The following is a 27,009-nucleotide window of genomic DNA, read 5'->3' as shown; positions in this document are numbered from 1 at the left end:
CAAAAAACAAAACATAAAAAACAACACCATCAACTTTTTTAAAGGCCAGAGCATACTTGTAATATTTTAAAGTTGCCTGAAATTTCTTTCTTCTCATTAATTACTGGGAGTTGAGATTTTAATGTTTTAGCCTTCCCCTAGTGATGACATAAACACTCCAGTGGATCTCAATTTGTTGATAGTCATTTAAACCCCTTATATATTGAAGTCATATTAGGAAACAAAGAACTTGTTATTCCATTCAATTTATGTTCTCAACTCTTATCTATATATTAGATTTTCTTATATAGACTGCTATGCTTTCTGCTAATAACTGTGGAAGTTCTGGTTACTATAATTATGTAAACCAGATGATCAATATATATCTAGTAAGTACTCATATTAATATACTATGACTATTAAAATTCCTCCATTTAAAATATAAGATACTGCACTGTAACTCTATAAATTATTTATATATGAGTGTGTATGAAGTAGAAATTGACAGGATCAGTCAGAATACACCATTGTAGCTTGACAAGCAAACAGAATTAATTGTCATATGATTTACTCACCAATTCTGACATTGCTTTCTTTATTTTTCAATGCAGCTCTCTTTCTATAAAATATTCTCCTTTTAATAACTCTTTATGATTTTCAATATGCAATCCTAGCCATCTCTTGCTTTAATGGAAGGTAAAACCAAGATAATATAAATTCTAATTTTAGCATTCTTTTATAACTGGTACTCATATATTTCACATGATTTCAAAGTTATAAAATTACTGTATCTTTTGAGATTAGACCTAGATAATGTCACAGATCTTGAGATTAATGATATTAACTAATGAATTTTCAAGTATAGTAAAAGTTTATTAATTTGAAGATCTGCATTAGTAGAAAAGTTATGGAGCACTTTTAAAAAGGCAGTTTTGTATTATGTATCAACTGGGAAAAATAAATATAGTTTATGAGATATCAATTACTTTTATTTATTTATTTATTTATTTTGAGACAGAGTCTAGCTCTGTTGCCCAGGCTGGAGTGCAGTGGCGCAATCTCGGCTCACTGCAACCTCCACCCCAGGGTTCAAGACATTCTCCTGCCTCAGCCACCCGAGTAGCTGGGATTATAGGTGTGTGCCACCACGCCTGACTAGTCTTAGGGGATTTTTTTTTGTATGTTTCATAGAGACAGGTTTCGCCATGTTGGCCAGGTTGATCTGGAACTCCTGACCTCAAGTGATCCGCCTGCCTCGGCCTCCCAAAGTGCTGGGATTATAGGCGTGAGCCACATGCCTGGCCAGATGTCAATTACATTTTAAAGAAACTCTCTTTTAATAATTTAGTAACAATGATCTGAACTTAGCATGCACTTTGTATCAAAATGCTTTCTTCTAAAGGATTTAAGGTTCTTAAATTATGTTCCAAGAGTTTAAAAATTTCTCCTAAAATGTTAATAATTTTCCTAAAATATTGGTGACATTATTATTTAGCTTAACTTTAATTTGATTTAAAAAATCTACCCATTACAATATACTTTTATGCCATCCAGAGCTTTGTTCCATGAATTATCACCAGTCTTGTGTCATCAATATCCCTTTCAGCAGACTATAAACATGTCCAAGCCTCTTACTTTTTAGAAACCAGCAAACCTACCCCAGTAATCCTTCCTTTCATATCCCAGCTTCTCAAAATAGCAGTCCACATTTCCTGTGTTCTCACCTCTCATTTACTCCTCAACCCAGAATAATAATTTCTGCCTCGAACCTTACACTAAAATTGACAAAATATTTTTCAGTTCCTATCACACTTAATCTCTTTGCACTATTCAGTACTGATAGCTACTCCTTCCTTGAAATTGTCTCCTCTCTTGACAATCTTCCTAGTTTTCCATCTTGTCTCTCACACCATTTATTTGTTTACCAGGCTCCTGGTAGGAAACATCATTTTGGGTAGCTGGCCAGATCACATTTCTTTTTTAATTAATTAATTAATTAATTTTGAGATAGGTTCTGGCTCTGTTGTCCAGGCCTAAGTGCAGTGGGACGATCACAGTTCACTGCAGCCTTGACCTCCTGGGCCAAGTGATCCTCCCACCTCAGCCCCCTTGTAACTAGGACTACAGACACGTGCTACCACACCTGGCTAATTTTTGTAGAGACTGGGTTTTGCCATGTTGCCCAGGCTGCTTTTAAACTCTTGGGCTCAAGCAATCTACATGACTCAGACTTCAAGGTACTGGGCTTACGGGCATGAGCCACCATGCAAGGCTCATTTCTTCTTTTTTTTTTTTAAATCAAATATACAACATACAGATATACAATGTGGGTCCATTTCTGTGTGATAGGACCTAATCCTAGTCATAATGGATTTAGGGTTAGACCATTATAAGAGACAGGACTAGCTGGGTTTCCTAGCTGGGAAAGTGACTGCATCCACCTTTAAACATGGGCTTGCAACTTAGCTCACACCTAACCAATCAGGTAGTAAAGAGAGCTCGCTGAAATGCTAATTAGGCAAAAACAGGAGGTAAAGAAATAGCCAATCATCTATTGCCTGAGAGCACAGCAGGAGGGACAATGATCGGGATATAAACCCAGGCATTCCGGCCGGCAACAGTTACCCTCTTTGGGTCCCCTCCCTTTGTATGGGAGCTCTGTTTTCACTCTATTAAATCTTGCAGCTGCACACTCTTCTGGTCCCTGTTTGTTATGGCTCAAGCTGAGCTTTTGTTCACCGTTCACCATTGCTATTTGCTGCCATTGCTATTTGCTGCCATTGCAGAACCGCTGCTGACTTCCATCCCTCTGGATCCAGCAGCGTGTCTGCTGTGGTCCTGATCCAGGGAGATGCCCATTGCCGCTCCTGATCAGGCTAAAGGCTTGCCATTGTTCCTGCACAGCTAAGTGCCCAGGAGGCGCCCATTGCCGCTCCTGATCGGGCTAAAGGCTTGCCATTGTTCCTGCATAGCTAAGTGCCTGGGTTCATCTTAATAGAGCTTTACACTAGTCACTGGGTTCCACGGTTCTCTTCCGTGACCCATGGCTTCTAATAGAGCTATAACACTCACCACATGGCCCCAGATTCCATTCCTTGGAATCCATGAAGCCAAGAACCCGAGGTCAGAGAACACAAGGCTTGCCACCATCTTGGAAGCAGCCCACCACCATTTTGGGAGCTCTGGGAGCAAGGACCACCACCTCCCCCCACCACCCTGTAACATTTAGATATATACTAAATGAGTTTTGAAATTTGGAATGGAGGCAGGGATAAGACATCACTGGTGGTAAACCAATCAAGTTAATTCCAGCCTCCCAAAAGCATGTGTATGAATTTTTTTGGCTGAGGCCACTAGAAGTGCAGTTTTTGCTCTTCCCTGATTACTCACAAAGTTTTCTTTTGGTTATGTGAGATACACACAATAAATCCTCTCCATGCTCCACTGCCCAACACTCACATTTTTTCCCCTTAAACTAACCACAGTAGTTTTTTGTGTTAAATTAATAAATATCTTGATAAGCTTCTTTCCCATATCTGCCATTAAACACCAATATTCACCACACAGGCTTCTCTCTAGACCTGTGATGAGGTTTAGGACATGTTATCCAAAGTTTAGAGTACTTCCGCACTTGAGAAAAGAGCAGAAACAGGAAAGTCTCTCTGACTTTCTTCCTGCCCTTCTTCTCTGAAGCAGATTGTAAAAGAATTCTCCGCCTCCCACTGAAGTAGGTCATAAGACCTTCATTCCACAGGTGCATTCCCTATACCCGGAAGAAAGCAATGTCCTTATCTCTGAAGACAGAGACATACAGAGAAGGATGAGAACAAACAGATCTTGCTAAATTCCACCAATTTATTATTAGATCATAGCCTTTTGTCATCCATCATAATTCTGCATGACTGTCCATAAAAATACATAAGTTGTTCTGTTTCCTTAGGTCTTCATTTCTGAACACTCCCATGTCATGTAAAATTTATATCAAATGCATTTGTATGCTTTTCTCTCGTTAATCTGTTTTCTACTTACAGGATCCTCAGCCATGAACCTAAGATGGGAAGAAAGGATATTACTTTTTCTTCCCTACACCTATATTCTTTTAAATACCTTTACTGAGCTTTCTTCAAGCAAATCAACTGCATTTTATGCAATTTTTCAAGAGTACTTTTATTTTATGTTTTCTATAAAACAATTTATATTGTTTTGGAAAATGTTGTAAAGGACTATAGGGTGCCAGGGAAGATCCCTTCTTTCTTAACTGTTTATCTTTACTACAGATTAACTTCCCTCTTACGTTTTCTATGTAAAGACTTTATGACTATCACACTGTCTAAGATGGAATGTTAAATACTCTCTTTTAAATAGGACACAAAATGAAAACAAGCTGTTTGGAAATGAAAACAAACTGTAACTAATTAAATTATTGTAACTCATAAACCAGCCTTGTATAGAAAATGGAACAATCTTATTGAATTTATTTTGTTTTCTACCTAAGCAAGACTTTAACTGACCCCATTTCCCTGGAGTTTGTGTTTCTTGGAATGGCTACTCCCAGTTTTTCACTTGAATAAACTCTTTAAAACTGGATTCTGATCCTTTTGGTCATTTCAGCTTGACACCATCATCTCTATGATGAAAATTCAAAGTCTCTATTTCTAATTCTAGTCCTTCCTCCAAAACTCCAATACATATTTCCAAGTACTTACTAGACAATTCCACATCACTGATTCAAAGGTTCTTGAAACTCATGATGGTGATCAAAATATTTTACCACAAAATGTATTTCATATTGTGAGGTGGCTGTCAGAAGGCCGGGAAACAGAAATGGCCCTGCAAAGCTGTCTTTTGTGAGGAAAACATGAATCCATAAAGAAACTGCATTAATGCAGCCAGGCCTTCTCTTGTCTGGATCTAGGAAAGATTAACTGAGAGCCTAACACCTCTAAAAGTCTGAAAAGAAACATTTACCATTGTTTCTCTGAGGGCTGCTTCCTGTGAGATTTCATCAACATAACAAGACCACCTTGGCTAGTCAAGCCTCTTCTCTCCCTCCTATAACTTAATTTACCTTCATAACCCATTCTTGGCCATTCCCTGAGCCCTGGTTCTTTCTGTAACTTCAAGATAGTATATAAGCTCTTATTGGGAGGGGTAGAGGTTGGATCTTCGTTCTGAAGGCTCCTGTATATATACACAAAAATAAATTCATATGTCTTTTCTCCCACTCATCTGCCTCATGCCAGTAATTATTTTCAGCAAACCTTCAGAGGGCCAATGAAAACTCAGTATGTCCAAAATTTAATTCAGAGTCTTTCCTTAAACTGGCTTCTCTTCATGCCTAACAGGATAACCATTTACCTAATCTCCCTGTTTCTTGTCTTAACATCTTGAACCAGGTATCAGCAAACTATGACATGGTTGTTTTCTATGGCCTGAAAAGATAGTTTTTACATATCTAATAAGTTGTAAAAATAAAAAACAAAAAAGAATATGCTACAGAGGCCATATGTGTCCACAAATCCTAAAATATTTACTGTCTGGCCTTTTGGTTATTTCAGTCATAATAGAAAATGGTTGCTGACCCCTGTTTTAAATGATCACCAAGTTCTCAGATACTTTTCTCCCTAAGATCGTAAATGGTCACCAAATGCTCTCAAAGATGACATTTACCTCCGTCTGCTACCAGTGTCGCAGATTTGGACATTATTTCTTGCTGAAAAACCTCCCATCTGACTTCCAAGACTCACATCTTGTGGTATAATTATATACACTTGTGTGCGCGTGCACACACACACACACACACACACACACACATTTGCTTTTAACTCCTTTCCCCCTTCCTGGCACAGAGCTCCAAAAACCTTTGGAATTTCCTGAGTGATTGAAATGTCTCTTGTTATTCACAGGTGACTTTATGTTTATGAGGTTACTCAGGAGGGCCCCTAGAGAGCTTCAGGATGGGAGCTGGTCTAAGAAAAAACAACCATTTGATTACTGCATTGTTAACTTTCAGTTCCACTCCCTCTAACTCTAACCTCTAGAGACAGGAAAGGGACTTGGGATTGAGACCATTCACCTATGACCAATGATTTAATCAATCGTGTCTACACAATGGATTTCAATAAAAATTCTTAAACAAGGAGGTTCAGGAAGTTTCCAAACTGGTGAACACATCCATGTCTTGAGAGGATGGCACACCCAGAGAGGAAGTTTTGTGCCATAATCCTCTTCCTTACTTTGTCTTATGCATTTCTCCCATTTGGCTGTTCCTACCTTGTATGCTTTCTAATAAAACTGTATGTATACTGCTTCCCTGAGTTCTGTACATCATTCTAATGAATTATCGAACTGTGGCAACCCCCAAATTTGTAGTCTTGTGGCAGAAGTGTGGGTCATCTGGGAAACCCACCTGCAGCTGGCAGGTGAAGTGAGGGCAGTCTTATGGGTCTGAGTTCTTAACTTACAGGGTCCTGGTACTGTCAGAATTGAATTTGAATTGAATTGTAGGACACCCAGTTGGTGTCTGTCTTGCAAATGGACTCTAGGCTTCTCATTTCATAAATTTGATCTGATCATTTCACTACCCTGCTTAAATAAACACAGAATTTTCCACAATGCATATTAAAACTCATCTTGTTTTACATACATATAGTTCTTCATATTTAACTTAATTTCTGTCAGGCCTCTGAGCCCAAGCCAAGCCATCGCATCCCCTGTGACTTGCACACATAAGCCCAGATGGCCTGAAGTAACTGAAGAATCGTCCCGCCTTAACTGATGACATTCCACCACAAAAGAAGTGAAAATGGCTGGTCCTCGCCTTAACTGATGACATTCTACCACAAAAGAAGTTAAAATGGTCAGTCCTTGCCTTAAGTGATGACGTTACCTTGTGAAAGTCCTTTTCCTGGCTCATCCTGGCTCAAAAATCTCCCCTACTGAGCACCTTGTGACCCCTACTCCTGCCCTCCAGAGAACAAATCCCTTTTAACTGTAATTTTCCTTTATCTACCCAAATTCTATAAAACGGCCCCACCCTTATCTCCCTTGGCTCTCTTTTTGGACTCAGCCTGCCTGAACCCAGGTGATTAAAAAGCTTTATTGCTCACACAAAGCCTGTTTGGTGGTCTCATCACACGGACGCGCATGACAATTTCTCTTCCAATAAAATAATTATATTTTTCTACTACAGCCGTTCTTGATTGATATCTTGAAACAGCTTTCTAGTCATAACTTCCTCTACAATAATAATGTTCTCAGTAGAAAAATCATATTTATGAAAGGCATTTATTTCACCAATGTAGATAATACTATTTAAACGCTATATATAACTATAATAACATAACTTGAGTATTATTAAACAGAAAAAAGTTACTTACGAATGTGGCTTAAATAATTTTTAAATGGCTTTTAAACTATTTAAGCCATTTTTTAAAAATTGTGAAAAGGTAGGAAGCTATCAATTAAAATTTAAATGTGATACCTTAAAACGTCTTTTAGTTTCTACCTACAAAAAAAGGATGTTAGATAAAAATGATTTTTAAAGACTCTCTCGTTTTAAAATTCTATGATTTAATCGTGTGATCTATGTCTTTAATATTTAATCTTCTGTCATACAGCCTTTGTAGTATACATTTTAATTCCATAGTTCAATAGAAGTATAATTTGTCGGTGGTTAAGACAAATTCATATGAAATAAGCTGAAAATCTATTTAAAAAACAATCAATGAAAGTAAATTTTGGATTTCTTCAAGTTAAATCTAAAAATCCACCACTATACTTGCTTTTTACTTTATTTGCTGCTTTACTTATCTCAACAGTGAATCTATCATATCAACATAGTCATCATGATCCAAGCTGCAAATAATAGAGAGTGTCAGTGTCAATTTTGCTTTCTCACACTTGCTTCCCTTCACTTCATCTGATTTTAATAATCCCTGTCAAACCACAAACAGTCCAAATTACCTTCATGACACAGAAGCTTTCAAGGAGCAGACAGAATCTCAACTTTCATTTAGCAACTACAAAAGAAAGCTGTCCAGCTGGACAAATATTATTTCCACACTTGACAATCTCTACAGTAAAGCATGCATTTTAATTTTAACTAAACCTGCCAGGAGTTTGATATGAGCTCCTTGTTTTGTGTAGACTGACTCACAGGATTATCAGACCAATGACTGTAATTGAGACGAAAGAACCTAGCATTTATCTACTAAGAGATGAATCACATACCAAAGCTGAGGCATCAAAATGAACATGTAAGAGATATTATGTAGGTATAGACTGCAGGGGAGAAACTACTTAAGTGCTTTAACTACTAAATAAATTTTAAATATCTAGAACACATTCTTGATGTAATTCTGAAAAGTAACAGCTAATAAGTCAAACCATAAAACAGTTACAATTTACCCATAGACACTATTGAGAAACAGGTTCTGAAATGAAATCTAAAGAGATTTTAAAAGGTGTTTTAAGCCGGGCATGGTGGCTCACGCCTGTAATCCCAGCACTTTGGGAGGCTGAGGCGGGTGAATCAACTGACGTCAGGAGTTTGAGACCAGCCTGGCCAACGTGATGAAACCCCATCTCTACTAAAAATACAAAAATTAGCCGGGCATGGTGGTGGGAGCCTGTAATCCCAGCGATTTGAGAGGCTGAGGCAGGAGAAACACTTGAACCCAGGAGGCAGAGGTTGCAATGAGCTGCGATTGCTCCATTGCACTCTAGCCTGGGCAACAAGAGCGAAACTCTACCTCAAAAAAAAAAAAAAAAAAAGGTGTTTTGGAATCACTCAACTTCAAAGTCAGATTTCTAGAAAAGTTCTATATATCAATTATAGTGAAACTGATGTCCTTGACAAGTTATCAAAGTACACTCAATACAAATCAATAAGCCCTTGTACATACAATGTAAAACTAAAAAAAGTTCACAGTAAAAATAAACAATAAGCTGTAGAGAAATACTAGAAAAACAGTTACAGTGTAAAACTATAACAATGACAATTATATCTTTGAAGTTTAATTGATTAAAGTTAAATCTAAAACTTTCCAACTGTAAAACATTTCTGTGAGCATTGCCTTTTTAAATTAATTAATTAATTTATTTTTGAGACGGAGTTTCACTCTTTCGCACAGGCTGGGGTGCAATGGTGCGATCTCGGCTCACTGCAACCTCCACCTCCCGAGTTCAAGCAATTGTCCTGCCTCTGCCTCCTGAGTAGCTGGGATTATAGGCACCTGCTACCACGCCTGGCTAATTTTTGCATTTTTAGTAGAGATGGGGTTTCACCATGTTGGCAAGGCTGATCTCGAACTCCTCACCTCAAGTGACCCACTGCCTCAGCCTCCCAAAGTGCTAGGATTACAGGCGTGAGCCACAGTGCCTGCCCTGACCATTCCCTTTTTAAACTAGGCCTGAGTTCCTCCTAAAGTTATCAGAACCTCAAAATTGTCTGATGTCAGTCTTCCCTCCAACCTGCTACACTTGACACTAGTTCCAGCTTTCTTTCTTCCCCAAAGGCTAATCCATTGGATCTCAGAGCACTGTTTTTCTACCACTTCTATCTTGACTACTATAACTCAGGTTCCTTTACCAGCTCCTTTTCTTTCTATTTCCCCCCTCCCTTTTTTTTTGCAGACAAGATCTCATTCTGTCACCCAGGCCGGAATGTAGTGGCATGATCAAAGCCTACTGCAGCCTTGACCTCCTGGGCTCAAGGGATCCTCCCACCTCAGACTCCCAAGTAGCTACGACTACCAGCATGAGTCACCATGCCTAATTTTTGAGTGTGTGTGTGTGTGTGTGTGTGTGTGTGTGTGTGCGCGCCGGAGATGAGGTATCCCTACGTTGCCCAGACTGGTCTCTAACTTCTGGCTTCAAGTGATCCTCTTGCTTCAGCCTCCCAAAATGCTGGGATTACAAGCAAGAGCAACTGCTCCTGGGCTAGGCTACTTGTTACAAGAGTAGGTTAGAGTCTGTTTACATATCCAGTTAGGTTATGGTTCACTATGTATGAAGAAACTGAATTTAAAATATGTAAGAAGGCAGCTTTAGATTAAACTTATCCCTTTAGGTTAAACAAACCCCATCATCTGGATTAGTGCAGCAGTTTTCTAATTCTTTCTTCCTTCCTTCCTTCCTTCTCTTTCTCTTTCCTTCTTTCTTTCTTCTTTTCTCTCTTTCCTTTTTTTTTTTTTTTTGGTAGAGATGAGGTCTCATACTGTTGCCCAAGCTGGTCTCAAACTCAGGAGTTTGGGATTACAGGTGTGAACCACCATGGCTGGTCTCCCCCTGTTTTTTTGCATCATCATCTTCTAACTCATTCTCCATCTGCTGCCAGAATGATCTTTGTAAAACATAGGAAAAAAAAAATCCATGTTTATAGCAAGATTTTAATTCCTTTTTATTTTATTTTATTTTTTGAGATAGAATCTCCCTTTGTCGCCCAGGTTGGGTGCAGTGGTGTAATTTCAGCTCACCACAACCTCTGCCTCTCACGTTCAAGCAATTCTCCTGCCTCAGCCTCCTGAATAGCTGGGATTACAGGCGCCCACCACCACATCTGGCTAATTTTTTTATTTTTAGTAGAGATGGGGTTTCACCATGTTGGCCAGGCTGGTCTCAAACTCCTGACCTCAAGTGATCTACCTCCCTCAGCCTCCCAAACTGCTGGGATTACATGCCTGAGCCACTGCAACTGGCTGCAAATTAACTCTAAGTGACTGGGAATAAAGTTAGACTCTTAAGAGAAAATTAGGAAAAGGTAGGTTGTAGTGGGGAAACGGTGTGTTCATTTTATTTTTTAAATTCTTTTTAATTGATAAATTATAATTGAATATATTTATGGGCTACAAAGTGATTTTATGACATACATATACAGTGTGGAAAGATTGAATCAAGCTAATTAACATATCCATTGCCTTCAATACTTATTATTTATTCCTACTGTCTAAATGAAACTTTACCCTTTGACCCACATCTCTCCATTCTCCTCACTCCCCAGGCTCTTGTAACCATTGTTCTACTGTCTGCTTCTATCAGTTCAATTGTTTTAGATTCCACATATAAGTGAGAACATGCCATATCTATCTTTCTGTTCCTGGCTTATTTCACTTAGTGTAATGTCCTCCAGGTTCATCCATATTGTTGCAAATGACAGAATTTCCTTTCCAAGGCTGAATAGTATTCCACCGTGTATATATACCATATTTTCTTAATCCATTAATCTGTTAATGGACACTGGGGTGGTATGTTCAATTTTAGAATAATGACTTTGAAGTACAAGAAATATATCTAGCAAGCACTTAGAAAAGGGGAAATTGAATGAGAAGGAGGGAATGAAGCATATTTACACAAAATGCTCATATAAATTACCATCCAAATCAGGACTTTTTTGAGATTAAAAAGCAGGTACCAAAAATTATTAAAATTATATAAATTTTTGAAACACATATTACTAACCAATTAAGTAGTTTTATTATAATTGCTGATGTATAAACTAACTACATTGAAACACTATTTTTAAAAATAATATTCTTTCAAAAAAGTTTGTATCTTTGCTTTCAAAAGTAAAAATATCTTTATATTGCTTGAAAAATAAATAAATAGATGATTCTTGATATATTTTTGCATACTTTAATGAGTTTCTTAGCTTTATCTGTCATCCACAGATATTTCTTGAAAAATGCATTTAAAAATATGATTGTATTATTTTTATATTTTTCCAAGTTTCATTTTATTGTTAGCAAATTTAAAATTGTTCACACCATGAATAGACTCTTCTATGTAGATTATAATATTTTTAATTGAGAAAATACTCTCTCTCAGGTGATAAACTACCTAGTAAATTTACTAAGTTCAGAGCAAATTTTGCCATATGAATTACATTCTCAATTTTAATTTTTCGTAATGAAATACATAAATATTCTAGCTCAAATATTTTTACAGGTACTATTTTTTTTTTTTTTTTTTTGCCTCCATGCAGGTTGCATTTCTTTGACCAAAAATTTAAAAAGACAAAACTCATCAAATAAATGTTAATGATTATTTTGAACAGTTTGCTAAACTGTAAGTGCTGCAAAACCATAACATTTCTCAGTTTAACATCATTTTATATCAGAATGTAAATGTATCCAATAGAAAATTTCATCTCTATCAAAAGATTTTCCCCATAAGTCTTGGGTATTTCAACACATAATTGGGAATTTCACAATTAAATCCTGCATGTAGTTTGAGTGCTTATCATTTAATTTGTTCAATTCTTCCTTTGATTTCATGGGGATACATTTCAATATCCTCCCATTTGCAAGCTTTGTTTTCAATAATTGCAATTCCGTAAAAGCTTAACATAAGCTGAATATTTTGCCCTCCATTTGTTGAATGCTTTGATTAAATATTTCTAATGGATTCAGAAGAAACTGTGGCCAAAATTTAGAGGACATTTTTACAAAAATGTTTAATATTATGATGGGACACTTAAGTTGATTTACAAAGTAATTATTCAAAGTCTCAGACATTTCTGATCCAAAAAGAAAGTGCATAGTGTCATACTTTTGTTTTATTCAACTTCAGTCTAATCATGAACATTTATAGGCTGTTTACCTTGTATATGTATAATCATATTTGTACTTGACAACTACATGTTCCATTTGGATTGGTAGAATATTGCAGATTTGGGGGATATAACTATGAATTACTGTGTGCTTTACAAAATATTTCAAGTATAGTTTTCCCTACAAGTTCTAAATTTGCTAAAAGAAGGCATTTATATGATGTTGTGTTCCACAACAATATATTTTTAATAGTACCAAGAGAAAATAATTTTATCATTGATGTTGCAGTTTGTAACTTAATTTGCAATAATATTCACAATACTGTCAAGTGTTTCAACTTCAACAGAATGAACTTTCAAATGCTGTACTTTGATTTAATGAATTAGATAAGAAATTTGAACCATTAATATTGGAATTAATTGATTTTCTACAATTAGAAGTATCCAGTAATACTGATGTACTACTGGCATAATTTAATGATTGACGTTCTTCTAATGGAGGGAATACACTAACAACTATTGTTTCACTTTTCATACATGCACAAGAAAACTTGAAACTAAAAATAAAGGAAATTAATTCAGAACAGTCACTTGATCTAAATAAAAAGTCATGCCTGACAGAGTGGTATACAAATGTACCTTCTGTGGCTAAGTATTAAAAGGTAGTATTTTTAAATACGGTCTTAAAATAAAACTATGCATTAGATGTTGATGCCTCTTTCACAGATGCCTCTTTCACTGTTTTCATGTGGTCAGTTATACCATTATAGAGTCATCATGGTGAATGGTAAATGTCAACAAATATTTTATGTGAGTTACACATTAATTATTTCCAGCAAATCAAGGAAATTCAGTATTGTCTGATAAATGTGCACTGATATTTTGTTTTGTTATCACTGTTGCTAAAAATGATATTATAAAATAAAAATACATTATCCAATAATAAAATAAATAAGTAGTTGTAGTTTTATGCCATATGGTACATGATAAACAAAACCTTTTTAGTGGCCGTGCACAAAGGCATGTGCCTGTAGTTCCAGCTACTATGAGACTGAGGTGGGAGCATTGCTTGAGTCCAAGAGTTTAAGCCTGTAGTGTGCTAGTATTGTGCCTGTGAAAAGCTGCTGCATTCTAGCCTAGGCAACATAGTGAGACTCTATCTCTTAAAAAAAAAAAAAAGCCCTACCAAAAAACCAAGTTTGGACAATATTCACTCTATGACAAGACTAAATAAATACTGGGAAATGTGCAATCAACTGACCAGGGCACGGGCTGGCAGCATTAAGTACTTCTGCTACCACCATCACCCAAACCTGAAGGAGTTAGCTGTACTTAACTGCTCATGTCTGAGTGTACTCACTTTATCAGTAAGCACCCTTCCTACCATTCTTGAAAAAGATGTTTTACTTTACAATCCTTCTGGAAAGAATCTAAAAAAGAAAAATGGGCTATTGGCAATTTAGCCACATGTTAAAGTGTGAGCGTCATTCATTACACTGGTGTCTCACATATGAGACCATGTCACAGTTTAGAAGTACACAGTATAGGTCTATCTAAACCTATTCTGGTTAATTTATATATAACTGTTATATAATGCTTCACTCAAAAATGAAAAATCTGCAGTTCATTAAAAATTATAACCTACCTTTCTATGGCATGACATGGAAAGATTTCCAGAATATTATATTATTTAATTTAAAAAATTATAGAACTATATATACAGCATAATACAGGATATTTTTGAAAAAACAAACTATCCCATAAAATAATAAAGAATACACACTAATCTATTAGCAGTGCTTATCTGTGGGTGATAGAATTAAAAAGGGACAGCTGAAAGGGAATTTTAATTCTTTATAATCTATTTTTGTTTGATATGATAATGAGTGTTTCACTTTTGACATCTGAGAAATAAAAAATCAAACTCTAATAAAACATTTGAAGAGATTTATTCTGAGCCAAATATGAGTGACTATGGCCCATAACACAGCTCTCAGGAGGTGCTGAGAACATGTGCCCAAGTTGGTCAGGGTACAGCTTGGTTTCATATATTTTAGGGAGAAATGAGACATCAATCAAATATATTTATGAAACACATTGGTTTGGTTCAGAAAGGCGGGACAACTCAAAGCGTGGGGAGGGGGTTGGGGGGTTGTTCCAGGCTATAGGTAAATTTATACATTTGCTGGTGACAATTGGTTGAGTTTGTCTAAAGACCTGGGGTTGATAGAAAGGAAATGTTCAGGTTAAGATAAAAGATTGTGGAGACCAAGGTTCTTTTTGTCTTTCTTTCTTCTTTTTTTTTTTTTTTTTAGAGGGAGTCTCGCTCTGTCACCCAGGCTGGAGTACAGTGGCACGATCTCAGCTCACTGCAACCTTCACCTCCCAGGTTCAAGCAATTCTCCTGTTTCAGCCTCCCTAGTAGCTGGGACTACAGGCATGTGCCACCATGCCTGGCTAATTTTTTTGTATTTTTGTAGAGATAGAGTTTCACCATGTTGGCCTGGCTGGTCTCAAACTCCTGACCTCAAGTGATCCACCCACCGAGGCCTCCCAAAGTGCTGAGGTTACAGGTGTTAGCCACTAGGCCCAGCCTCTTTTGAAGTTTAAAAGTGGTGGTTGTTAGAGTCAACAGATGACAAATGTTTCCTATTTAGATCTTTAAAAGGTGCTAGACTTTTAGTTAATCTCTTCAGGATTGGGAGGGCCAGGAAGAAAAAGATATAGCTATATTAATAGAGATTCTTTATAGATGCAGATATTCCCCCACAAAGAAAGGCTTTGCAGGGCCATTTCAAAATATGGCAGGGAAACATATTTTGGGGTAAAATATTTTGCTTTTCTTTCTTTTCTCGTAACGATATCCAGAGTCATACTGGAAATTTATGATATATACAGTTACATAAAACCCATCTGATAAGAATTTATGGCTTGTAGGGCATGACTCCCCAGACCCTTTAGATAGAAATTTGGGCAAGATTTAAAAAAAATCAGACCTTAGTCCTCATAAATATTACAAGGCATTAGCTAACGGTGTATCAACTGAGTGATACAAGTATCAAATGATCTAGAAGTCTTGCAGCAGGGAGCTCCCTATGGGCAGATGGAAATAGGAAAGGCAAGCCCCAAGAAAAAGGAAGGCAAAGGATTTCCTAAAGGTGGGAGCCAGTGATCTTCCAAAATCCATAGCCTCACAGGCCCCACAGTTGGAGACATTTTAATCTCCCACTATACATAGGTTCAAGCCCTCTCCAACTTGGGGAATGATCCACAACTAATAAAGAAAGGATGGCCGGGCTTGGTGGCTCACGCTTGTAATCCCAGCACTTTGGGAGGCTGAGGCGGGTGGATCACGAAGTCAGGAGTTTGAGACCAGTCTGGCCAAACAGTGAAACCCCGTCTCTACTAAAAATACAAAAAATCAGTAGGGTGTGGTGGTGTGTGCCTGTAATCCCAGGTACTCAGGAGGCTGAGGCAGGAGCGTCTTATGAACCCAGGAGGCAGAGGTTGCAATGAGCCAAGATCATGCCATTGCACTCCAGCCAGGGTGACAGTGTGAGACTCCATCTCAAAAAAAAAAAAAAAAAAAAAAGGACATAAGAAGCCCCAGACATTAACTTGAGAAGTAGATAATGAGTTAGTCTGCTTATCTCCCTGCTGTTCCACAACCTCACCTCTTACTAACTTGATTATTGCCAATATATAATTAGGTCTTCATTTTTTAAAATTAATTTTTGTTTGTTTGTCTTTTTAGAGACAAGGTCTCACTTTGTCACCCTGGCTGGAGTTCAGTGGTGCCACTATAAGCTCACTGCAGCCTTGAACTTTTTAAACTCAAGCAATCATCCTGCCTCAGCTTCACAAATAGCTAGAATTACAAGTATGAGCTACTGTACCTGGCTCTGGTTCTCATCTTGAAATTTCTGTGTACTAGGATCCCACTCCTAAACCCCATTCACAGCTACCTGCTCCAGTTTCATGGACTACCATCAACTGGGGGCCCCTGTAATTAAAATGATGAGAACATCCCTGGAGCATAAATAGAACTGTTTTGGAGAACCAGAGCAGAAAATTCCTGGATGAAAATAGTGAAAGATAAAATTGAAGAAGTATGCTATGGCCAGATATTTTAAGGCCCTTGTTTTTTCTCTCCAGGAGGAAAATATTTGGACTTTATCCTATAGATAACAGGGCATCATAAATTTTTTTTTACTTAGGCAGTGCATGACTAGTGTTTTATAAATATTTATAAAACAAGGTGTTAAGATGGTTTGGTGTGGGGTGAGAGAACAGACAGAAAAAAATCAATTAGGAAGACAGTTAATCAGCAGATATAAAGGTGATGATAAATAGGAAGAGGATGTGGCCATGAGGAAAAAAAAAAACAAACATAGATCTGAAATGACTATCCAGGATATGATAGATAGCTTAGGGCCACTGAGTGAGGCAGACGATTACAGCTCAGAGAAAACCAGGCCGCTGTTACATGTTCAGGCACAAACACGTTTGGGCTTTAGGCCCAAATCACCAGAGAAACTAAACAGGGCACATGTGAAAATTACAAAATCATGTTAAGAGGCAAAAAGATTGTGGATTACATAATTAGAAACTAGCAATGGTAAAGCCAAAGTATGGTTCTCCCTGAGCAATAAAAATCAGTGTGGAAGAAGACCAATTATAACAGTGGTGACTAAAATAAAGAGATGGACATTGTCCATGCAATGCATATTTGATATCAAAGGCTTTTATGGTCTTGCTAAAGGCAGCCATAGGTACCATACATTGCATACACATGCCTGCCTTTGGCTGAGGAGTGAGTGACTACTATGTTTGCCCATATGGATTTCTGCAGGCCAGAGTCCCAGGATAGATCAGAATAGAAAGATGAGACTATAAGAAGTTTATGCAGTAGGGGATAAATTATTACAAAGAAAATTATTGATGTTTAATCTGAATGACAGAATGGTAGCTTATGAATAGATTTTTAACAACTTAGGAGGAAAATACTGGTAAGAAGGCATAGCAAATTAGTGTTACAGATAATGATTTTGAGTAGGCCATATAAGTGGAAATGTTCAGAATACAGAGGAAGGTGATATGTGAGAGAAGTGCATGAGAAAAGATAGTGCTCAGGATGTCACAGTGTAGTTCATGAGACTAAGATGTAGCCAATCATAACAAAGTATTATTTTTTAATCTTTAAAAAAACCTTAACATATACACAAAATTAACACAACGTGAATAAGAGAATTAGCATTTATAGCAGTGAATCATGTTGCTATGGTTTGAATATTTGTCCCCTCCAACACTGATGTTGAAATTTAATCCTCAATGTGGCAGTATTGAGAGGTGAGGCCTTAAAGAGGTGATTGGGTCATGAGAGCAGAGCCCTCATGAATGGAGTAATCCATGCATGAATTATGGATTACTAGATTAATGGGTTGATAGATTAATGGGAGTGGGAAGGTGGCTTTATAAGAGAACGAGAGATTTGAACAAGCATGCTCAGCCCCCTCACTATGTGATACCCTGCATCACCTCTGGACTCTGTAGAGAGTCCCCACAAACAAGAAGGCTCTCACCAGATGTGGCCTCTTGATCCTGGACTTCTCAGTTCCAGAACTGCAAAAAATACATTCCTTTTCTTTATAAATTGTCCAGTTTTAGGTATTCTGTTAAGAGCAACAACAAGTAGACTAGTACACATACAGTAATAAAATTAAACTAACTTACATTGCTGCTTCATTACTTGGTGAGAGAAGAGACACATCTACTCACGGAAGAATCCATTTACTCAATAACGGCACCTTACATTTATAAATTATAATAGTTGTCTACTAACATCTCCTTAAATATGTAAGTTACAGAGCTAATAAATGAGGTGACCAAGATTTTAGTTATAATTAAAAGAAAAAACTTAACTCTCCTTAAAAAATTTTTTTGTTGAATTTACTGGATAATGACCCACTGGTTTAAAAGATGCACAGCAATTTAATGTATGTGTCTACACACATATCTTAAAAGAAAGCTTCACTTACCCTAAACACTTGCTCTTACATTTTCTATTCTATTCCTTTTCGTTTTTTCATTTTTTTTCTTTTTAATGCTGCCTATATCTTCTAAGTTGATTTCAGCATCTGTAGTTTGGCTTAGAGATTTTTAGATTAAAAGGAGACATTTATGATCATTTTATAGAACCATCCGTAAAGCTATGATTGAAAAATCCAGAAGAGATATATTTAAGAAAAAGGTAAAAAAGAAAAAAAAAGCAGAAAATGAAGGGTTGGGATCTACTAACAGAGAATGGGAAAAGAGACAAAGGATAGATAAAGTCAGGTCACAGGATGGACAAAAACAGTACTAAGGAGGACAACACTGCAAAAATGAATGTGAAGTCAACAAAAGCTTATTTCAATACATGTCTTTACCTTTACTGCAGGGTATTTCAAAGTGTAGTCCAAAACTAATGTAAGCCAAAATACCAGGGATACTTGTTAAAAATTCAGATACCTGTGCCCCATCCCAGACCTAGTGAATTAAACTCTCTTTGGCAATTGAAAAGTTTCCCAGGGCATCCTTTTAACTAAGCATTTTTATCTCAATGCATTTTACAAATCAGCTTTCAAAGTGGTACTTTTTCAAAAACATGCCAGCTCACTTCACACATAGGTATATTTCTGAAAAGTTGTTAGGTGTGTACTTGTATACCAAACCATCATTCCCCTAAAGACTATCATGATCATTTCAGAATTATGTTCATCCAGAAAGAAACAAACCAGATTTGAGTCCATTCAACCTTTAAACAAATATTCTTTATCTAATTTTTCTGTATTACTTACCTAAGAGGCTGACCAAATGGACTCGCATACTCATTAATTTTACTTAGTTTAGAAGTACGTATATTTAAAATTATAATATACTGTTAACACATTCCATTTTGACTTTGAACACTTTGAACTAATTACACTAAACTTAACTGGTTAAGTATCGTAATCAAGTGGCATTTAGTAGAACTCATGAACAGAGGAAGTGCCACAGGAAGACAGTTTTCAGAAAATACAAAAACTGAGGTTTGTGGTTTGGACTCTTAACAGCAAAGATATCCCTTTATGTGGTGAGCTCTGCTAACGAAAAGTATTTGTCAACTTCTTGCCAATAGATAGCCAAGAAGTATGAGATGTGAATCTATTCAATTCAAAGATGGAAATAATAGCTAAGAACAACAGTGGTTAATATTTATTCACTTATCTCATTAGAGGTTTCCTTCTAAATCCTTTATATGCATTAACTAATTTAATCCTTACAACAATTCTGTAGACTGTGGCTTTAGACCTTATTTCCCAGATGAGGATGCTGAGGTATAGAATTACATAATTTTCCTGAGATTCCACAGCTAGAAATAGGAGGTGAGTTTCAAAACCAGGCAGCCTGTCTCCAGAATCTACATTCAAAGACAGTGGGCTACACTAGGATTTTAAGAAAGTCTTAGATGTTGGAACAATTACCTGCCTCTATATAAATGCTTTCTGTTTATGGTTTGGGTGTTTTTTTTTCTGTTCTTTATACAATTGATTTTAAGATAAATTGTGACTACCTTGCATCCCTGTTTATGTTTAGTTGCTAGATCTCATTATAAAGGACTTGAAATATGACAGGAATTCCAAAATTAGCATCAAATAGGAATTCAGCATCATACAGAAAAATAAAAATGTGTTTTAAAAGATACTTAATTCTGAATTTAAGGACAGAATAGTATAGTGGTTTACAGCTGTGCTTCTCAATTTTTCATGTGCTGGTCACCTAAGTACATTGTTAAAAATGCAGATTTTCAGCAGCTCTGAGATTCTGCATTTGTAGCAAGTTCCTGGGTGATGGTAACACCGCTGGCCTGAAGATCATATTTTGAGTAGGAAAGGTTCAGAGTTCAAACTCTGGAGTCACACTGCTTATGTTTCTTTTCTTCTTTTTTGAGAAGGAGTCTCACTCTGTCACCCAGGTTGGAGTACAATGGAATGGTCCCAGCTCACTGCAACCTCTGCCTCCTGGGTTCAAGCGATTCTCCTGCCTCAGCCTCCCCAGTAGCTGGGACTACAGGCATGTGCCACCATACCCGGCTAATTTTTGTATTTTTAGTAGAGACAGGGTTTCACTATGTTGGCCAGGCTGTCTTGAACTCCTGACCTTGTGATCCATCTGCTTTGGCCTCCCAAAGTGCTGGGATTACAGGCGTGAGCCACCGTGCCTGGCAACACACTGCTGATGTTTCAGTACCAGCTCCATTACTTACTAGTTGTATAACCTTCTCCTCATATACCTCTACTATATCCGTAAAAGAGTGAGAGCATTAAAGGGTTGTTACCAGGATTACATGGGATAATCCATAGATAGTACATAGAACAGTCTTAGCACATAGAAAGAACTCAATAAAGGTTATCTCTCAGTATTATTGAAAAATATTAAAAGCATATATTGTATCCCATTAGAAAGCCATTTATAGAATTGATTGATCTAGCAGAAACACTAAATAAAATGTCATCATTCTTTTCCAGGCAGTCACAAGAACATCACTGTACAATGAAGGACATTAAATACGTAAGTTAGAACCACCATCCAGCTTTATTAAATACATAAATCTGAAAGTGCTCTAAATGAATTTGCATAAAGCTGGTTTGGTCTATGATATTTAAAGAGCATATTTTGTTTCTATGCCAGAAAACTTTTCTATATTGCAGGTACACACTGAGTTCCAATTCATTTATTTGAATAGCTTCCTATGAACTTTGAAAAAGCCATTTTAGTTTAAAAAATTTTATTTCAACGAAATATATGTCAGTACTAGTATTAATATCAACAATAACAATGATTTAAAATATTTGTTCAAGGAAGAACACTGCTACAGTTTAAATAAATTCAGAGGATTTAATCAATGCCTTCATAGACAACTGTACACATATTCAAACTATAATACAATGCAGCACAATTACTTCCTGCCTTTGAGAACTGAGACGGAAAAGAATATTATTTATCAAAAATGTAGTGATTGAATAATAACCCCAAATCAGAGAAGCTAATGTGTAGGAAAAGTAGAGTTAGCACCAGAAATGAAGATAAAATTTCATAGTAACTTCCCAAATGAAAACTCTAAGAAATGTATTTCAACACTGTTGAAAAATAAAGACATAGAAAGAATGGAGTACATTAGAAAAGAAAAACTAATGTTTACCCAGTCATTGATTAAAACCAGAGCCAGGTGTTTCAGTCAAGAAGATGAGAGCTAGAAAGTGTTTTTGATTGGTGGCTATCTTTAAGAGTCAGCAAGAAAAGGTCAATAAATAATTTGCCTACCCCTTTATCTTTTATTTTTCCAACATAGGTGATTAAAAAAAACAATTGTGGTACAAATTCTATTACATTTATTTTTCTAAATCAAAACTAGATTCAACATAGGCAATACAGACCTGCCAAGTAAAATCATGACAGATAAGAATCAAGGAAAAGGGAGGGATCTGGGTAAGTGGATTATTCTTTCCTCTCTGCCCTTTCTCTTTCCCTACAGATTGGTGTTCCTGGCTGCTCCTTTGTCTGCTGTGGTACTAGGTTTTTTAAAAAACACACAACACATAGGATTTTACTTTCATTTTACTTTCTATGACAAGTGTTATTTTAAAATAGTAAGATTTTACCAAAAACTCTGCATAACAATGCTTTATATAAAGGATTGCCAGATGTACTTTCCAAGACAGGGCTTACCTGTACTCAATTATATCAAATAAGCATTCACAAAATGAAATTAAACATGTGCTCTTAGTGAAAAAAATATCAATAGTGAAATATGAGGTTCTTTGTATCTATAGAGGTGATAACACCAACAAGATCAAATCATTAGGATTAGAGGTACAAGAGGAATAGAATTTCAACAGAAATATACCAACATCATGTCTTGTTATTTGAGTTTACATTTTTCTTAATCAAATACTGAAAAACATAAATTTAATGAAAATGCCTAAGCTAACTGTTTTCCATTTATAAATTAGCTGTCTCTCAGCTCCAGAGGAGCAAGGAATTCCACTTCTGTATGACCTATTTATGCCTCTTGGATTTATCACATGCATTTTTTAATGACCCCGAACCAAAGGAAATGTAGAAACCTATTTGAAAAGTTGACATTAAGGTTGTGACACCAACCAAAACAACCAGAGAATTTAAAGTTAAACTGACACACAATCCCCAAATCAGTCTGTTATACTCCTAATTTAAAAAACAGTTCTAATGTGAAATTGTGATAGCATGTCAGCCTCTGCTTTGAAACTCCTGAATTTTGTCATTGGTGTTTGTGTCACAACCTTAATAATATTTAAATATACTTTTTAATATCTATTATTTAAAAAATATCTTTGGATTGAAGATACTCTAAAGCTTTGAAGAAGCCAACCTCAAAGCACTGCATTCCTAGCATGCCATTTTTATTAGAAGTAGTGCATAAAACATTTGCTGTTGACAAATCTAATTCATTAAAAGGTGAGATGGATGCATTTTAAAATAACTGGCTGGCATCATTATCTGCAGCGCCTTTTATAAATTATTCTTCTTTTCCCTTTTGACTGAACTTGTCACAGTTCCTTTCAGAGTCTGAGTGTTATGCCTTATAGTCAATGCTTTCAACATGTTTAGACAAGTCACAAGTTAAACAAGCAGTGGTATTTTATTTCCTAGAAATAAGAAAGGGTAACAAAAATACTAATTATTTCATTCAGTTCATTGATTTTGAACTAAAGACAAGTAAAGTCAGTTAGTGGTGGTTTCATCTCACATGAAGAATTTAAAAATAAAAGTATACCGTTTGCATAGAATGGGGAATTTCAAAGAAAGGAACATAAAGAGAGATGCTGGTGGCCCTGCTGCAGTGTTGTGTAGAAGACTTGGTTAAAAATCGAATTGTGCTTTCTCTAACATTGGAGATCAGGTAAATCATAAAGCTGACAGCTGGCTGGCACACTGACTTCCTAAAGGAGAATGCTAACTGTATTCTCTTAGAGGCCAAAGGAAGAGAATTATAGAAGCTTTCAAGGAAATTGAGTAAGCACAGTACAAATTACGCAAAATAAGAAGAAAAACATTTCTTACCTAATTTTATTTCAGAAGACACTAAGAATGAACTGGTCTTCTAATCCTAAGGAGGTAGAAAATTATTTTCTCAAGGGTTGTCAGCAGAACTGTCTCTTCTCTAGTACCTTCAGCAAAGTTTTTTTTTTTTTCCCAAAGTATGTAAAACGTACCTGAAAAATGATTGGACAAAGCTTTATCACTGCCACAATGGGATAGAGGGCATATTCACATTAGTTGCCCAGATTACTAGTTACAGTACTATCATTAAACCATGACATATGGGCTTGAGTCAGGAAGAAGAGATGTTGGAAATACACAAAGACATCCTGAAGATTACATACCTAAGAAAAGCTTATTAATAAGATAGTCCATAGATTGTAGCAACACAGGTAATAGGGGCACCTTGGAAAATGCATATTTAAAACATTCCTTCTATTTTCATTAAAAATGTATCACTCCTAAAGAAATGTATCATGAAGAGAGTAACATGCAGTTGCACCACATAAAACAAGCAATGTTATTCAATCCAAATACTTTTTTTCTTGTTTAGTTACTATTTGCTCCAAATTATTTATTAAAACCATCTTTTCCCCACTCTTCTTAGTGATCCTGTTAAAAACAGATTCCTTGGGGAGGCGCTTCCAAGATGGCCAAATAGGAACAGCTCCGGTCTACAGCTCCTAGTGAGATTGACGCATAAGACAGGTGATTTCGGCATTTCCAACTGAGGTACCTGGTTCACTTTATTGGGATTGGTTGGACAGTAGGTGCAGCCCATGGAGGGTGAGCCAAAGCAGGGTGGGGTGTCACCTCACCCAGGAAGTGCAAGGGGTCAGGGTATTTCCCTTTCCTAGCCAAAGGAAGCCATGAGTGTCTGTACCTGAAGGAATGGTACACTCATGTCCAAATACTGTGCTTTTCTCATGGTCTTCGCAACTGGCAGACCAGGAGATTCCCTCCTATGCCTGGCTAGGTGGGTCCCACAACCAAGAAGCCTTGCTTGCTGCTAGCGCAGCAGTCTGAGATTGACCTGGGATGCTAGAGCTTGGCAGTGGGAGCAATGTCGGCCATTGTTGAGGCTTCAGTAGGTGGTTCTATGCTCACAGTGTGAACAAAGCGGCCCAGAAGCTCGAACTGTGTGGAGCCCACCACAGCTAAGCAAGGCCTACTGCCTCTCTAGATTCCACATCTGGGGGCAGGGAATACCTGAACAAAAGGCAACAGACAGCTTCTGCAAACTTAAACGTCCCTGCCTCACAGCTCTGAAGAGAACAGTGGTTCTCCCAGCATGGCGTTTGAGCTCCAATAATGGAAAGACTGCCTCCTCAAGTGGGTCCCTGACCCCCGTGTAGCCTGACTGGGACATACCTCCCAGTAGGGGCTGACAGACACCTCACACAGGCGGGTGCCCATCTGGGATGAAGTTTCCAGAGGAAGGATCGGGCAGCAATATTTGCTGTTCTGCAGCCTCCACTGGTGATACACAGGCAAACAGGGCCTGGAGTGGACCTCCAGCAAACTCCAACAGATCTGCAGCTGAGGGGCCTGTTTGTTAGAAGGAAAACTAACAAACAGAAAGGAATACCATCAACATCAACGAAAAGGACATCCACACCAAAATCTCATCCATAGGTCACTAACATAAAAGACCAAAGGTTGATAAAACCACAAAGATGGGGAGAAATCAGAGCAGAAAGGCTGCAAATTCCAAAAGCCAGAATGCCTCTTCTCCTCCAAAGGAACACAACTCCTTACCAGCAAGGAAACAAAACTGGGGGGGGAATGAGTTTGACGAGCTGACAGAAGTAGGCTTCAGAAGGTCGGTAATAACAAATTTCTCTGAGCTAAAGGAGCATGTTCTATCACAAGGAAGATAAAAACCCTGAAAAAAGGTTAGACGAATGGCTAACTAGAATAACCAGTGTAGAGAAGAGCTTAAATGACCTGACAGAGTTGAAAACCACAGTATAAGAACTTCATGAAGCATACACAAGCTTCAATAGCCAATTTGATCAAGTGCAAGAAAGGTGATCAGTGATTGGAGACCAAGTTAATGAAATAAAGTGAGAAGACAAGATTAGAGAAAAAAGAGTGAAAAGAAATGAACAAAGCCTCCAAGAAATATGGGACTATGTGAAAAGACCAAATCTACGTTTGACTGGTGTACCTGAAAGAGACCGGGAGGATGGAAACAAATTAGAAAACACTCTTTGGGATATTATCTGGGAGAACTTCCCCAACCTAGCAAGGCAGGCCAACATTCAAATTCAGGAAATACAGAGAACACCACATAGATACTTCTCGAGAAGAGCAACCCCAAGACACATAATCGTTAGATTCACCAAGTTTGAAATGAAGGAAAAAATGTTAAGGACAGCTAGAGAGAAAGCTCGGGTTACCCACAAAGGGAAGTCTGTGAGACTAACAACGGATCTCTCTGCAGAAACCCTACAAGCCAGAAGAGAGTGGGGGCCAATATTCAACATGCTTAAAGAAAATAAATTTCAACCCAGAATTTCATATCCAGTCAAACTAAGCTTCATAAGGGAAGGAGAAATAAAATCCTTTACAGACAAGCAAATGTTGAGAGATTTTGTCACCACCAGGCCTGTGTTACAAGAGCTCCTGAAGGAAGCACTAAACATGGAAAGGAACAACTGGTACCAGCCACTGCAAAAACATGCCAAATTGTAAAGACCATCAATGCTGTGAAGAAACTGCATCAATTAATGGGCAAAATAACCAGCTAGCATCATAATGACAGGATCAAATTCAAACATAACAATATAAAACTTAAATGTAAATGTGCTAAATGCCACAATTAAATGACTCAGACTGGAAAATTGGATAAAAAGTCAAGACCCATTGGTATGCTGTATTCAGGAGATTCATTCCATGTGCAAAGACACACATAGGCTCAAGATAAAGGGATGGAGGAAGATCTACCAAGCAAATGAAAAAAAAAAAAAAAAAAAAAAAGCAGGGATTGTAATCCTGGTCTTTGATAGAACAGACTTTAAACCAAAACAAAGATCAAAAGAGACAAAGACGGCCATTACATAATAGTAAAGGGATCAATTCAACAAGAAGAGCTAACTATCCTATATATATATATATGCACCCAATACAGGAGCACCCAGATTCATAAAACAAGTTCTTAGAGACCTACAAAAGGACGTAGACTCCTATATAATAATGGCAGACTTTAACACTCCGCTGTCAATATCAGACAGATCAATGAGACACAAAATTAACAAGGATATTCAGGACTTGAATTCAGCTCTGGACCAAGTAGGCCTAATAGATATCCACCCCAAATCAACAGAATATACATTCTTCTCAGTACCACATCACATTTACTCTAAAATTGATCA

At 37.1% G+C, this 27,009-nt stretch overlaps 1 protein-coding gene and 1 pseudogene across 1 annotated transcript in view; one reads left to right on the top strand and one right to left on the bottom strand.

The window, feature by feature from the left end:
• The window catches only part of KIAA0825 (KIAA0825 ortholog), a 498,815-nt gene that overhangs the window by 436,596 nt on the left and 35,210 nt on the right, over positions 1 to 27,009 (bottom strand). The window contains exon 3 of the mRNA XM_011989441.1: positions 23,654 to 23,805. The gene's annotated coding sequence lies outside the window, so the exon portion shown is untranslated. The remainder of the gene's footprint in view (positions 1 to 23,653; positions 23,806 to 27,009) is intronic.
• LOC105546311 overlaps positions 23,413 to 27,009 on the top strand; it is a 14,333-nt pseudogene continuing 10,736 nt past the window's right edge.

This window comes from Mandrillus leucophaeus, unplaced genomic scaffold, assembly GCF_000951045.1.
Source record: "Mandrillus leucophaeus isolate KB7577 unplaced genomic scaffold, Mleu.le_1.0 Scaffold353, whole genome shotgun sequence".
Classification (NCBI taxonomy): Eukaryota; Metazoa; Chordata; class Mammalia; order Primates; family Cercopithecidae; genus Mandrillus; species Mandrillus leucophaeus.
Note: the sequence above shows the minus strand (reverse complement) of the source record. Positions and strands in the feature narration are given on the sequence as shown.